Source organism: Triticum dicoccoides, chromosome 4A (genome assembly GCF_002162155.2).
Source record: "Triticum dicoccoides isolate Atlit2015 ecotype Zavitan chromosome 4A, WEW_v2.0, whole genome shotgun sequence".
Lineage (NCBI taxonomy): Eukaryota > Viridiplantae > Streptophyta > Magnoliopsida > Poales > Poaceae > Triticum > Triticum dicoccoides.
This window is the reverse complement of record NC_041386.1, coordinates 669,009,081-669,024,784: the sequence shown is the minus strand read 5'-3', so window position 1 is coordinate 669,024,784 and position 15,704 is coordinate 669,009,081. Positions and strand designations below refer to the sequence as shown.

General features: G+C 46.0%; 1 pseudogene; it reads left to right on the top strand.

The window, feature by feature from the left end:
- LOC119284020 overlaps positions 1 to 14,937 on the top strand; it is a 32,433-nt pseudogene extending 17,496 nt beyond the window's left edge.
- The last annotated feature ends 767 nt before the right edge of the window (positions 14,938 to 15,704 follow it).

The following is a 15,704-nucleotide window of genomic DNA, read 5'->3' as shown; positions in this document are numbered from 1 at the left end:
ATCTCGCGAGCCAATTCCCCTCCCCTCCCCTCCCCTACCCGCACCCCCACGCGCGCGATTCAGACCCACCAGCCGCCGGCCACCTCCGCCACCCCCACGCGAGGGAGGGAGATCCAACGATCCAGCCTCGGCCTCCAAGAAACCAAATCCCACCACCGCTTGCTGCTGCTGCTGCTGCTTCAGGATCGAGGCGCGCGCGGCAGCGATGGCGATCGAGAAGAAGGGGATGTCGGTGTACGAGGCGGAGCGGGAGAGGATGGTGGAGGAGAACAAGCGCAAGATGGAGGCGCTCAACCTGCGCCACCTCTCCGCTGCCGTCGCCACCTACGCCCCAAGACCCCCTCCCCCATGGCACCTCCCTCCTTGCCGCCTTCTATTTCTGCTCCAGCCGTCCTGTTCGCCGAATCGGTCGCTCGCTGCCATTAATCGAGCATTTCCCTTTCTTGTTTTCGCGCCTGTGCAGAAGCACAAGCGATGCAGGATCATCCACGCGGCGACCCCCGTCCCATCACCGCCGAGGAGGTCCCACCGGCTCGCCCACCTCCCCAAGGTCAAGTACGCCGACGCCTGCACGGAGGTATCCATCTGTCTGTCCATCTCGTCCTGCTCCCTTGCCTGATCTGTACCAAGCTTTTGGGGGAAATGCTTATAATGAATGAATGCACCTGTTTCTTGTGATTTTTGCATACACACAGTTTCTATTTCGTCCCTTGCGCGGCTAATTTGCCTTTTGATGTGAGATGCGACTGATTTTGTCCATCTTTTGGTGTGAGATGGCAACCGATTTTGCCTCTTGCTCGCCGTTTTTTACTGCCTATTGCTGCTCATACTGTAACTGCAAGTACACTATTGAACTGCAAGATGATGTTTACTTCACATTTTTAACTGTTGATGATGAGTTGTCTTGTCCCAGATTATTTCAATTTATTATGAGCTAGTCTAAGAGTTAAAGCAACTAATTTGACCTTTCCTCACTGTTTTTATTGTCTAGTGCTGCTCATACTATAAGTGGTACATCATGTTGCTCAACTGAAGATGATATTTGCTTCATGTTTTTTTTTCTATTGAACTGACCCAGATTATGTAAATTTAGTACTCCTAAAATTATGAACCAGTAAGAGTTAAATCAAGTATAGGGCAACATTAGCATAGGTGCTCTAGAACTGCTCTGCTTCTGTTCAGAGGCATCTGAACAGAAGGCTTTTAATGGATGCCTGGACTATTTTACAAGGATTCCTTTTTGCGCACCTGTACTGAACTGCCTGATTGCTTTCAGTTCAGTACCAATTTGTCTTACCACTCGTAATCTACGTTGCACATTGCACTATTGTATGAGATAAACAAACTATGCATCTAACATATGCTTGTACTGGATACTCTAATACTAGTATTTAGTGAACCACTTCGCTGTCGAAATTGTCTTATGATTCTTACGGCCCTACTCAGGATTGGGCTCCAAAATGAATTCGACGCGGCTGTTCAATACAATTTGATTTTGATTTTATGGCAGAATTTAGTAATGGTAGTATCTTAGTTGCATAGATTTACGTCATGGCATAGATAAATGGCATTCTTTTGGTAAAATGTAACAATGTTTGTCATTCTATATTTGTAGGAAAAACGATCTTATATTATTTACAGGGGTCAATCTCAACCATCATGATGCCTATCCCACCGCCCCTCCCTCCTCCTCGAGAGATTAATAGGGATAAAGGAGGCATGCTAATTATAACTGAATCAGATTATAACTAAATCATGCCCTACTTTGTTGTAGTTGTATGATCTTACTACTGAATTGATTGTTGTATTGTTCAAACTGAAGTCTTCCAGTTGGCTTGCTACAATGTAGTATATCACTGTACTTCAGAATTATTGTAGAATTTGGGCCTGGGCGCTTTGGAATTTAGCTGTAGTCCGTGTTGGGTTTCGTAGTAATTTCAAAAAATTTCCTACGCACACACAGGATCATGTGATGCATAGCAACGAGGGGAGAGTATTGTCTACGTACCCAACGCAGACCGACTGCGGAAGCGATGACACGACGTAGAGGAAGTAGTCGTACGTCTTCACGATCCAACCGATCAAGCACCGAAACTACGACACCTCCGAGTTCGAGCACACGTTCAGCTCGATGACGATCCCCGGACTCCGATCCAGCAAAGTGTCGGGGAAGAGTTTCGTCAGCACGACGGCGTGGTGACGATCTTGATGAACTACAGCAGCAGGGCTTCGCCTAAACTCCGCTACAGTATTATCGAGGAATATGGTGGCAGGGGGCACCGCACACGGCTAAGGAATAGATCACGTGGATCAACTTGTGTCAACTTGTGTGTTTAGAGGTGCCCCTGCCTCCGTATATAAAGGAGGAGAGGAGGGGAGGCTGGCCGGCCAAGGGGGGAGGCGCAGGAGAGTCCTACTCCCACTGGGAGTAGGATTCCCCCTCCAATCCTAGTCCAACTAGGATTCCTCGGAGGGGAAAAGAGGAGGAGGGGGCCGGCCACCTCTCCTAGTCCTAATAGGACTAGGGGAAGGGGGGCGCGCAGCCCATCTAGGGTAGCCCCTTCTCTTTTCCACTAAGGCCCACTATGGCCCAAATAGCTCCCGGGGGGTTCCGGTAACCCTCCCGGTATTCCGGTAAAATCCCGATTTCACCCGGAACACTTCCGATATCCAAATATAGGCTTCCAATATATCAATCTTTACGTCTCGACCATTTCGAGACTCCTCGTCATGTCCGTGATCACATCCGGGACTCCGAACAACCTTCGGTACATCAAAATGCATAAACTCATAATATAACTGTCATCGTAACCTTAAGCGTGCGGACCCTACGGGTTCGAGAACAATGTAGACATGACCGAGACACATCTCCGGTCAATAACCAATAGCGGGACCTGGATGCCCATATTGGCTCCTACATATTCTACGAAGATCTTTATCGGTCAGACCGCATAACAACATACGTTGTTCCCTTTGTCATCGGTATGTTACTTGCCCGTGATTCGATCGTCGGTATCCAATACCTAGTTCAATCTCGTTACTGGCAAGTCTCTTTACTCGTTCCGTAATACATCATCTCACAACTAACATATTAGTTGTAATGCTTGCAAGGCTTATGTGATGTGTATTACCGAGAGGGCCCAGAGATACCTCTCCGACAATCGGAGTGACAAATCCTAATCTCGAAATACGCCAACCCAACATCGACCATTGGAGACACCTGTAGTACTCCTTTATAATCACCCAGTTACGTTGTGACGTTTGGTAGTACCCAAAGTGTTCCTCCGGTAAACGGGAGTTGCATAATCTCATAGTCATAGGAACATGTATAAGTCATGAAGAAAGCAATAGCAACATACTAAACGATCGGATGCTAAGCTAATGGAATGGGTCATGTCAATCAGATCATTCTGCTAATGATGTGACCTCGTTAATCAAATAACAACTCATTGTTCATGGTTAGGAAACATAACCATCTTTGATTAACGAGCTAGTCAAGTAGAGGCATACTAGTGACACTTTGTTTGTCTATGTATTCACACATGTATTATGTTTCCGGTAAATACAATTCTAGCATGAATAATAAACATTTATCATGATTATAAGGAAATAAATAATAACTTTATTATTGCCTCTAGGGCATATTTCCTTCAGTCTCCCACTTGCACTAGAGTCAATAATCTAGATTACACTGTAATGATTCTAACACCCATGGAGCCTTGGTGCTGATCATGTTTTGCTCGTGGAAGAGGCTTAGTCAATGGGTCTGCAACATTCAGATCCGTATGTATCTTGCAAATCTCTATGTCTCCCACCTGGACTAGATCCCGGATGGAGTTGAAGCGTCTCTTGATGTGTTTGGTCCTTTTGTGAAATCTGGATTCCTTTGCCAAGGCAATTGCACCAGTATTGTCACAAAAGATTTCCATTGGACCCGATGCACTAGGTATGACACCTAGATCGGATATGAACTCCTTCATCCAGACTCCTTCATTTGCTGCTTCCGAAGCAGCTATGTATTCCACTTCACATGTAGATCCCGCTACGACGCTTTGTTTAGAACTGCACCAACTGACAGCTCCACCGTTTAATGTAAACACGTATCCGGTTTGCGATTTAGAATCGTCCGGATCAGTGTCAAAGCTTGCATCAACGTAACCTTTTACGATGAGCTCTTTGTCACCTCCATATATGAGAAACATATCCTTAGTCCTTTTCAGGTATTTCAGGATGTTCTTGACCGTTTTCCAGTGATCCACTCCTGGATTACTTTGGTACCTCCCTGCTAAACTTATAGCAAGGCATACATCAGGTCTGGTACACAGCATTGCATACATGATAGATCCTATGGCTGATGCATAGGGAACATCTTTCATACTCTCTCTATCTTCTGCAGTGGTCGGGCATTGAGTCTTACTCAATTTCACACAGTGTAACACAGGCAAGAACCCTTTCTTCGCTTGATCCATTTTGAACTTCTTCAAAATTTTGTCAAGGTATGTGCTTTGTGAAAGTCCAATTAAGCGTTTTGATCTATCTCTATAGATCTTAATGCCTAATATGTAAGCAGCTTCACTGAGGTCTTTCATTGAAAAACTTTTATTCAAGTATCCCTTTATGCTATCCAGAAATTCTATATCATTTCCAATCAGTAATATGTCATCCACATATAATATCAGAAATGCTACAGAGCTCCCACTCACTTTCTTGTAAATACAGGCTTCTCCGAAAGTCTGTATAAAACCAAATGCTTTGATCACACTATCAAAACGTTTATTCCAACTCCGAGAGGCTTGCACCAGTCCATAAATGGATCGCTGGAGCTTGCACACTTTGTTAGCTCCCTTTGGATCGACAAAACCTTCTGGTTGCATCATATACAACTCTTCTTCCAGAAATCCATTCAGGAATGCAGTTTTGACATCCATTTGCCAAATTTCATAATCATAAAATGCGGCAATTGCTAACATGATTCAGACGGACTTAAGCATCGCTACAGGTGAGAAGGTCTCATCGTAGTCAATTCCTTGAACTTGCCGAAAACCTTTTGCGACAAGTCGAGCTTTGTAGACAGTAACATTACCATCAGCGTCAGTCTTCTTCTTAAAAATCCATTTATTCTCAATTGCTTGCCGATCATCGGGCAAGTCAACCAAAGTCCATACTTTGTTCTCATACATGGATCCCATCTCAGATTTCATGGCTTCAAGCCACTTTACGGAATCTGGGCTCACCATCGCTTCTTCATAGTTCGTAGGTTCATCATGATCTAGTAGCATGACCTCCAGAACAGGATTACCGTACCACTCTGGTGCGGATCTTACTCTGGTTGATCTACGCGGTTCAGTAGTATCTTGATCTGAAGTTTCATGATCATTATCATTGGCTTCCTCACTAACTGGTGTAGGTGTCACTGAAACAGTTTTCTGTGATGAACTACTTTCCAGAAAGGGAGCAGGTACAGTTACCTCGTCAAGTTCTACTTTCCTCCCACTCACTTCTTTTGAGAGAAACTCCTTCTCTAGAAATGATCCATTCTTAGCAACGAATGTTTTGCCTTCGGATCTGTGATAGAAGGTGTACCCAACAGTTTCCTTTGGGTATCCTATGAAGACACATTTCTCCGATTTGGGTTCGAGCTTATCAGGTTGAAGCTTTTTCACATAAGCATCGCAGCCCCAAACTTTAAGAAACGACAACTTTGGTTTCTTGCCAAACCACAGTTCATAAGGCGTCGTCTCAACGGATTTTGATGGTGCCCTATTTAACGTGAATGCGGCCGTCTCTAAAGCATATCCCCAAAATGATAGCGGTAAATCAGTAAGAGACATCATAGATCGCACCATATCTAGTAAAGTACGATTACGACGTTCGGACACACCATTACGCTGTGGTGTTCCGGGTGGCATGAGTTGCGAAACTATTCCACAGTTTTTCAAATGTACACCAAACTCGTAACTCAAATATTCTCCTCCACGATCAGATCGTAGAAACTTTATTTTCTTGTTACGATGATTTTCAACTTCACTCTGAAATTCTTTGAACTTTTCAAATGTTTCAGACTTATGTTTCATTAAGTAGATATACCCATATCTGCTTAAATCATCTGTGAAGGTGAGAAAATAACGATATCCGCCACGAGCCTCAATATTCATCGGGCCACATACATCGGTATGTATGATTTCCAACAAATCTGTTGCTCTCTCCATAGTACCGGAGAACGGTGTTTTAGTCATCTTGCCCATGAGGCACGGTTCGCAAGTACCAAGTGATTCATAATCAAGTGGTTCCAAAAGTCCATCAGTTTGGAGTTTCTTCATGCGCTTTATACCGATATGACCTAAACGACAGTGCCACAAATAAGTTGCACTTTCATTATCAACTCTGCATCTTTTGGCTTCAACATTATGAACATGTGTATTACTACTATCGAGATTCAATAAGAATAGACCACTCTTCAAGGGTGCATGACCATAAAAGATATTACTCATATAAATAGAACAAGCATTATTCTCTGATTTAAATGAATAACCGCCTCGCATTAAACAAGATCCAGATATAATGTTCATGCTCAACGCTGGCACCAAATAAGAATTATTTAGGTCTAATATTAATCCCGAAGGTAGATGTAGAGGTAGCGTGCCGACCGCGATCACATCAACTTTGGAACCATTTCCCACGCGCATCGTCACCTCGTCCTTTGTCAGTGCCCGCTTATTCCGTAGTCCCTGTTTCGAGTTGCAAATATTAGCAACAGAACCAGTATCAAATACCCAGGTGCTACTCCGAGCTCTAGTAAGGTACACATCAATAACATGTATATCACATATACCTTTGTTCACCTTGCCATCCTTCTTATCTGCCAAATACTTGGGGCAGTTCCGCTTCCAGTGACCAGTCTGCTTGCAGTAGAAGCACTCAGTTTCAGGCTTAGGTCCAGACTTGGGTTTCTTCTCTTGAGCAGCAACTTGCTTGCCGTTCTTCTTGAAGTTCCCCTTTTTCTTCCCTTTGCCCTTTTTCTTGAAACTAGTGGTCTTGTTAACCATCAACACTTGATGCTCCTTCTTGATTTCTACCTCCGCAGCTTTCAGCATTGCGAAGAGCTCGGGAATAGTCTTGTTCATCCCTTGCATATTATAGTTCATCACGAAGCTCTTGTAGCTTGGTGGCAGTGATTGGAGAATTCTGTCAATAACGCAATCATCCGGAAGATTAACTCCCAATTGAATCAAGTGATTATTATACCCAGACATTTTGAGTATATGCTCACTGACAGAACTGTTCTCCTCCATCTTGCAGCTATAGAACTTATTGGAGACTTCATATCTCTCAATTCGGGCATTTGCTTGAAATATTAACTTCAACTCCTGGAACATCTCATATGCTCCATGACGTTCAAAACGTCGTTGAAGTCCCAATTCTAAGCCGTAAAGCATGGCATACTGAACTATCGAGTAGTCATCAGCTTTGCTCTGCCAGACGTTCATAACATCTGGTGTTGCTCCAGCAGCAGGCCTGGCACCCAGCGATGCTTCCAGGACGTAATTTTTCTGTGCAGCAATGAGGATAATCCTCAAGTTACGGACCCAGTCCGTGTAATTGCTACCATCATCTTTCAACTTTGCTTTCTCAAGGAACGCATTAAAATTCAACGGAACAACAACACGAGCCATCTATCTAGAATCAACATAAACAAGCAAGATACTATCAGGTACTAAGTTCATGATAAATTTAAGTTCAATTAATCATATTATTTAAGAACTCCCACTTAGATAGACATCCCTCTAATCCTCTAAGTGATTACGTGATCCAAATCAACTAAACCATGACCGATCATCACGTGAGATGGAGTAGTTTTCAATGGTGAACATCGTTATGTTGATCATATCTACTATATGATTCACGCTCGACCTTTCGGTCTCCGTGTTCCGAGGCCATATCTGCATATGCTAGGCTCTTCAAGTTTAACCTGAGTATTCTGCGTGTGCAAAACTGGCTTGCACCCGTTGTAGATGGACGTAGAGCTTATCACACCCGATCATCACGTGGTGTCTGGGCACGACGAACTTTGGCAACGGTGCATACTCAGGGAGAACACTTCTTGATAATTTAGTGAGAGATCATCTTATAATGCTACCATCAATCAAAGCAAAATAAGATGCATAAAAAGATAAACATCACATGCAATCAATATAAGTGATATGATATGGTCATCATCATCTTGTGCTTGTGATCTCCATCTCCGAAGCACCGTCATGATCACCATCGTCACCGGCGCGACACCTTGATCTCCATCGTAGCATCGTTGTCGTCTCGCCAATCTTATGCTTCCACGACTATCACTACCGTTTAGTAATAAAGTAAAGCATTACATCGCGATTGCATTGCATACAATAAAGCGACAACCATATGGCTCCTGCCAGTTGCCGATAACTCGGTTACAAAACATGATCATCTCATACAATAAAATTCAGCATCATGCCTTGACCATATCACATGAAAACATGCCCTGCAAAAAACAAGTTAGACGTCCTCTACTTTGTTGTTGCATGTTTTACGTGGCTGCTACGGGCTTAAGTAAGAACCAATCTCACCTACGCATCAAAACCACAACGATAGTTTGTCAAATAGACTCCGTTTTAACCTTCGCAAGGACCGGGCGTAGCCATACTTGGTTCAACTAAAGTTGGAGAGACAGTCGCCCGCAAGCCATCTCTGTGCAAAGCACGTCGAGGGAACCGGTCTCGCGTAAGCGTACGCGTAAGGTTGGTCCGGGTCGTCTCGTCCAACAATACCGCCGAACCAAAGTATGACATGCTGGTAGGCAGTATGACTTGTATCGTCCACAACTCACTTGTGTTCTACTCGTGCATATAACATCAACATAAATAACCTAGGCTCTGATACCACTGTTGGGTTTCGTAGTAATTTCAAAAAATTTCCTACGCACACACAGGATCATGTGATGCATAGCAACGAGGGGAGAGTATTGTCTACGTACCCAACGCAAACCGACTGCGGAAGCGATGACACGACGTAGAGGAAGTAGTCGTACGTCTTCACGATCCAACCGATCAAGCACCGAAACTACGACACCTCCGAGTTCGAGCACACGTTCAGCTCGATGACGATCCCCGGACTCCGATCCAGCAAAGTGTCGGGGAAGAGTTTCGTCAGCACGACGGCGTGGTGACAATCTTGATGAACTACAGCAGCAGGGCTTCGCCTAAACTCCGCTACAGTATTATCGAGGAATATGGTGGCAGGGGGCACCGCACACGGCTAAGGAATAGATCACGTGGATCAACTTGTGTCAACTTGTGTGTTTAGAGGTGCCCCTGCCTCCGTATATAAAGGAGGAGAGGAGGGGAGGCTGGCCGGCCAAGGGGGAGAGGCGCGGGAGAGTCCTACTCCCTCTGGGAGTAGGATTCCCCCTCCAATCCTAGTCCAACTAGGATTCCTCGGAGGGGAAAAGAGGAGGAGGGGGCCGGCCACCTCTCCTAGTCCTAATAGGACTAGGGGAAGGGGGGGGGGCGCAGCCCATCTAGGGCAGCCCCTTCTCTTTTCCACTAAGGCCCACTATGGCCCAAATAGCTCCCGGGGGGTTCCGGTAACCCTCCCGGTATTCCGGTAAAATCCCGATTTCACCCGGAACACTTCCGATATCCAAATATAGGCTTCCAATATATCAATCTTTACGTCTCGACCATTTCGAGACTCCTCGTCATGTCCGTGATCACATCCGGGACTCCGAACAACCTTCGGTACATCAAAATGTATAAACTCATAATTAACTGTCATCGTAACCTTAAGCGTGCGGACCCTACGGGTTCGAGAACAATGTAGACATGACCGAGACACGTCTCTGGTCAATAACCAATAGCGGGACCTGGATGCCCATATTGGCTCCTACATATTCTACGAAGATCTTTATCGGTCAGACCGCATAACAACATACGTTGTTCCCTTTGTCATCGGTATGTTACTTGCCCGAGATTCGATCGTCGGTATCCAATACCTAGTTCAATCTCGTTAACGGCAAGTCTCTTTACTCGTTCCGTAATACATCATCTCACAACTAACATATTAGTTGCAATGCTTGCAAGGCTTATGTGATGTGTATTACCGAGAGGGCCCAGAGATACCTCTCCGACAATCGGAGTGACAAATCCTAATCTCGAAATACGCCAACCCAACATCGACCATTGGAGACACCTGTAGTACTCCTTTATAATCACCCAGTTACGTTGTGACGTTTGGTAGTACCCAAAGTGTTCCTCCGGTAAACGGGAGTTGCATAATCTCATAGTCATAGGAACATGTATAAGTCATGAAGAAAGCAATAGCAACATACTAAACGATCGGGTGCTAAGCTAATGGAATGGGTCATGTCAATCAGATCATTCTGCTAATGATGTGACCTCGTTAATCAAATAACAACTCATTGTTCATGGTTAGGAAACATAACCATCTTTGATTAACGAGCTAGTCAAGTAGAGGCATACTAGTGACACTTTGTTTGTCTATGTATTCACACACGTATTATGTTTCCGGTAAATACAATTCTAGCATGAATAATAAACATTTATCATGATTATAAGGAAATAAATAATAACTTTATTATTGCCTCTAGGGCATATTTCCTTCAGTCCGTCCCTTAATTTACTCCGCACTTTGCTCTGCTTGGTGATCGGCCTGCCTTGCTACTCCATGGTCACTGATGCGTGCTGTATATACAGATTAGGACCAAAACTGGAGTAGTTATGACAACAGTTTGATATTCCTTTGCTAGAACATGTCCTTTATCTCTTAGCATATACTGTGATTATGACGTGTGGGCTCTTCGAAAAGCCATATGTCTGTGTTTCTGTAGTTATTTGTATTAAGTGCTCCACATTTGTTTTTCAACATGGACAATCCATAATCAGCTTGGTTGTTATAAGTGTAATATAATTTATCTTTGCTTAATTTGTATCTGATTCCACTATTTGATTCCTCCCTAGATTTGTGTCTAGTTTAAACATTACATGGAATATTTTTCAGCAGTCTGGTAGGCAACGATGATATCAATATAAGAGGTTATCTTAGCTTGTTAGTGTGTGCTTAGTGAACTATATGAGCTCTCTTTATTGCATCTTGTATGCTCATACATTAGCATGAAATAGTATTGCTCATACAGTACATGGAATATTTATGAGCATAGTTTTTGTGCCATATCCATTTCACACCTGGCATCTGCCATTGTAACTTCATGCTGATGTAACATGTGAATCTGTTGGTCCTTCTTATTGTCTTTAAAGAAGTCAATGTACCTACCTATTTTTATGCTCTGTTATTATCTTTGATCAGTGTCAGTTGTGTCTCTTAGAGACACACTCCTACCTTTTCTGACTTGAGTTGTTAACTATTGTTCCATACTTCTATTATTTATAACAAAAAATCTTTGAATTTGGTACTGCATGAGTTTTTACTACTGCTAACAGGGAGTATTTGCTACTACTAAAACAGCGATTTTGTATGCACTGCTACCCGATGAGTGCTTTCTTGGTAATATTTCACCTTGGCATGCATATGTTTGTTCGGTTTGAACTTTGCATGACATGATATAATTATTTCCAGTGTTTTTCTCAACTTATTTTCATTGCCACTTGATATATAGTTAGCTTGTACTTGAAGCTGTGGGTTAATGTGGTGATTTTGTTCTACTTGGATGCATTGGTACCCCCATAATCGAGTGCCTGCATGCAATGGCAAGAAGATCATGGCTGTACGCATCATCAAGCACACCATGGAGATAATCCACCTCCTCACCGATGGTAACTCAATCTAGATCATCACTTTATACTCTCCTACCTTTGTGATGTTAGTATGCTTCTGCTGACTAGTATTTTTAGATCTTGCCAGTAGTAGAATGGTATTTTGTTTTAGGCACAATGTGTTGCAGCGAAGTCTTTTGCATGATCTGCACTTGCGCAATGCATATTTGTCTCTGTTTTCTTGTATGAATGAGTACCTCATTTTAAGTAGCTGGAGAACAAAAAGCATGGTACTAGCTGAATTTATGCTGTCATTCTAAATAACTGTCCTTTTTTGAATGGTCAATTCATACTATATATTGGCATCTGTCCTTTTTTTAATGGCCAATTCATAGTCTATTTGGCTTCTGTTTTCTAATTCTTCTCTGCTGATTCATGACAGGAGCAGGTGCCTAGTTTGTGATGGCTATTGAAGGAGCTCAATGTTGAAGAACATAACACTTGTAGAGTTCTGATGGCTATCTTGTATTACACTTGTAGAGCTTGTAACTATTGTTACACTTCTAGAGCATGTAAAGTATATGCTAAGAGCTTGTATCACGTGTTATTTGTACAACTAAGAAGTATTATGTGGTCTGTACTGAAACGAGCTGATATTATTTGAAGTATTATGTGGTCTGTTCCAATTTAAATACTGGTTATTTATTTACTGTTAAATTGAAATAAGAAGAATATGACTCTGACATCTGAGACCCATTGATCAGAACCTGACAACTTTGGCCCAATCTGACTAGTGGACCCCTTTAAAAAAAAGAAAAACTGAGTATTAAGAAAGAAGGCCATGGCCCAAAAACAAAAAGGCTGAAATATTAGGCCAGGCCCATGTAGCCGACCAGAATGACAAAAAATGATGACTAAAAAGGCTGAGTTAATGGGCTCGGCCCATGTAAAAGACAGAATTGGACCGGGCTCATTCTAAGTAACGACCTTTTCAATTCGTCGCAATTTTGCCACGTCAGATTGCCACGCCGGATCCGACGTGGCCTGGGCAGACAGCCAGTGACCAAAACAAAAGGTCATGGGTTCCACGACCTTTTGTTTTGGTCGTAAACATCTACGACCTTATCTCGAAGAAGGTCGCTATAATCAGTTTACGACCGCCAGCTTTTGACCTTCTGTTTTTGGTCACAAAAAGGTCGCAAATGAAAAACCATGACCTCTCAGTGACCAATAGTGGTGGTCACAAGTTGACATATTTCTTGTAGTGACTCCAGGTCCACAGCATGCTCGCTGGCTTCATGGAGCAGGTCGAGGAGGCTGACGAGGCGGCCCTCAGGGCAGCCTGTGCCCGCGTCGGAGGCCGGCTCGTCGGAGAGGTCGATCTCGCCGACGAGGTTAGCGAGGCAGCTCGCCGCGCAGGCGATCTCTGTGTCGTGCAGCGCGTCGGGGCTGACGCCGTCGGGCATGCTGGGCTGGCTTCGCTCGCCAGGAAGGAACAGGGTTCCCGTCCAGAGCAGATCTCCGGGAGACGATGCACCTCGCTCCACGGTGGGCGCCAAATGTCGGGGGTTGGGTGCGACATATGCCAATGGATGGCTTATCATGGTGGGAGCGAGTACAACGTCGCCGGTGGCTGGAAGCAGGATAAGGCGTAGACACGAACGCCGGCGTACTTTACCCAGGTTCGGGGCTCTCCTAGTAGATAACACCCCTAGTCCTGCTCTGCGGGGTCTCCGCATGATCACTAAGGCACAAGTGATACAATGGTGCTTCTCGAGCTGTGTGCTAGAGGTAGAAGGAGGCAAGGCTAGCTCTCTTCCTGCTCTAGGGGGTGGCTAGTTCTAATGGAGTGGGAACCCTTTGCATGGGTGGCCTGGGAGGTTTATATAGGCCTACCCCCTAGGGGTACAATGGTAATCTGGCCGGCTGCTGGGCCCGGCTGTCAGTGTCTCCAGCCTCCGGCTTCTCCGCCGACCGCTGGGGCCCGCCGCCTGGTGGGCCCTGCCGATTGGTTGGTGGCTGTTCACTGTAGTCGTGTCTTAAGTGACGGGGGCTTGGTCATCTTAGCGTCGCTACAGTCCTGCCGCCTGGTGGGAGGACACTGTAGCCATACCTTCAGCTTAATGGCACGCTCGCCTCGGGACAAGGGACGGCCGCCTGCTGGAGGCCGGCCCCTCTTTGACCCGCCTGGTCGAGCTTCCGCCGTCTTCCTTAGAGTCACTGTCCGATAGGGCCCGCGTCTGGCGGGCCGTACCGACAGGCCATCGTGGGGAACAGGGCTCCACCTGCTCGGGGCTACGTCATGGTAGATACGGCACAGTGCCCCGTCGTGCGGAGATCTCTGTCTGTACGGAGCACTGTGGCCACGCCCGTCTCGAGCGTGGGAGGCGACGTGCTTCACTGTAACCATGCCTTGCCTTATACTCTCGATGGGGGCTCGGCCGCCCTGTAGCCGTGAGGTGGCCGCTTGCCCGTTGTCGCCCTCTCTGGAAGGCGGCCGTCAGGAGCCGGCTACTCGGAGTGCCATAGTCTTGGGTCACCCGCCCTCTCGCAGCCGGCCGCTGAGCCAGCCGATCCCAGAGGGCCGAGTTTCGGCTTGGGGCACAGCTAGGCGGAGCTGGCCCAAAGTCTTGATAAATCTTGGGGCTCGGATGGGCCTAGCCGTGGCCCATTAATCCGACACTCGTCATCGTCGAGTACGTCGACGAGTCCTTCCACGACGACGAGGGGTCGCTGCCCCGGCTCCTCCCGGCGGACCCCTACGACCGCGCCACAGCCCGCTTCTGGGCTGACTTTATAGCCGACAAGTGCTTGAAGCCGCTCGCAGGCGATGTGGACGGACGGCGCAGAGCAGGCGCGGCTGACGAGGGAGACGAAGCAGGACCTGGCGATCCTGGACGCGCATCTCGACGGGAAGCGGTTCTTCGGAGGCGATGCACTCGGCTTCGTCGACCTCACCGCCTGCACGCTGGCTCACTGGCTCGGCGTGCTGGAGGAAGTCACCGGGGTGCGCGTGATGACAGATGGCGAGTACCCTGCCCTGCGCCGGTGGTCCAAGGCGTACACCTCCGACGAGGTCGTCAGGCGGTTCCTGCCGGACATGGAGGAGCTCGTCGCCTACTTCACCAAAAACAAGGAGAGGTACAGGTCGTCCATGGCCAAGGTGGCAGCAGTGCAGTGAAGCGGTAGTGATGAGTGACTCGACCGTCGCAGCGGCGCGGTGAAGATGCGACCACATCACAGTTGTGCTATAGCCTCTAAATAAGCGATGTATTTTTTAGATGCAAAATATGCATGTACGTACGTACTATTTTGTTCAACACCATATTCATGCATGGTTTTGGTTTGCCAAACTTTCATCACGGGGTAGAGATTTCATTTTAGCCGCTTTGTCAGCAGGCCTCATGTGTGTTTTCTTCACAACTTCGTCACAGGGTGTACTAGTCCATTTTGTCCGACATACATGGCGTAATCTTCTACTCTGTTTTCTCAAGAGTACGCTAAAGAAGTACTCCCTCCGTCCGAAAATACTTGTCATCAAAATGGATAAAAGGGGATGTATTTAGACATATTTTAGTTCTAGATACATCTCTTTTCGTCTATTTTGATGACAAGTATTTCCGGACGGAGGGAGTATCATATATTTATTGAAGGAAAAAAGTATAGTTACAAAAAGTGTGACGTGAATGTGCACAAATGGGTCAACAAGGAACACCCACTAGTAGAAAAGGGGGCATCAGTCCCGGTTCGTAAGGGCCTTTAGTCCCGTTCCTTGAACCGGGACTAAAGGGTCGTTATTAATGCCTCCCCCCTTTAGTCCCGGTTCTAACACGAACTGGGACAGATGTGCCTCCACGTGGCCGGTGCGCCGAACCCAGGCAGGAGGGCCTTTGGTCCCGGTTGGTGGCACCAACCGGCACCAAAAGGCATCCACGCGTCAGCATTTCA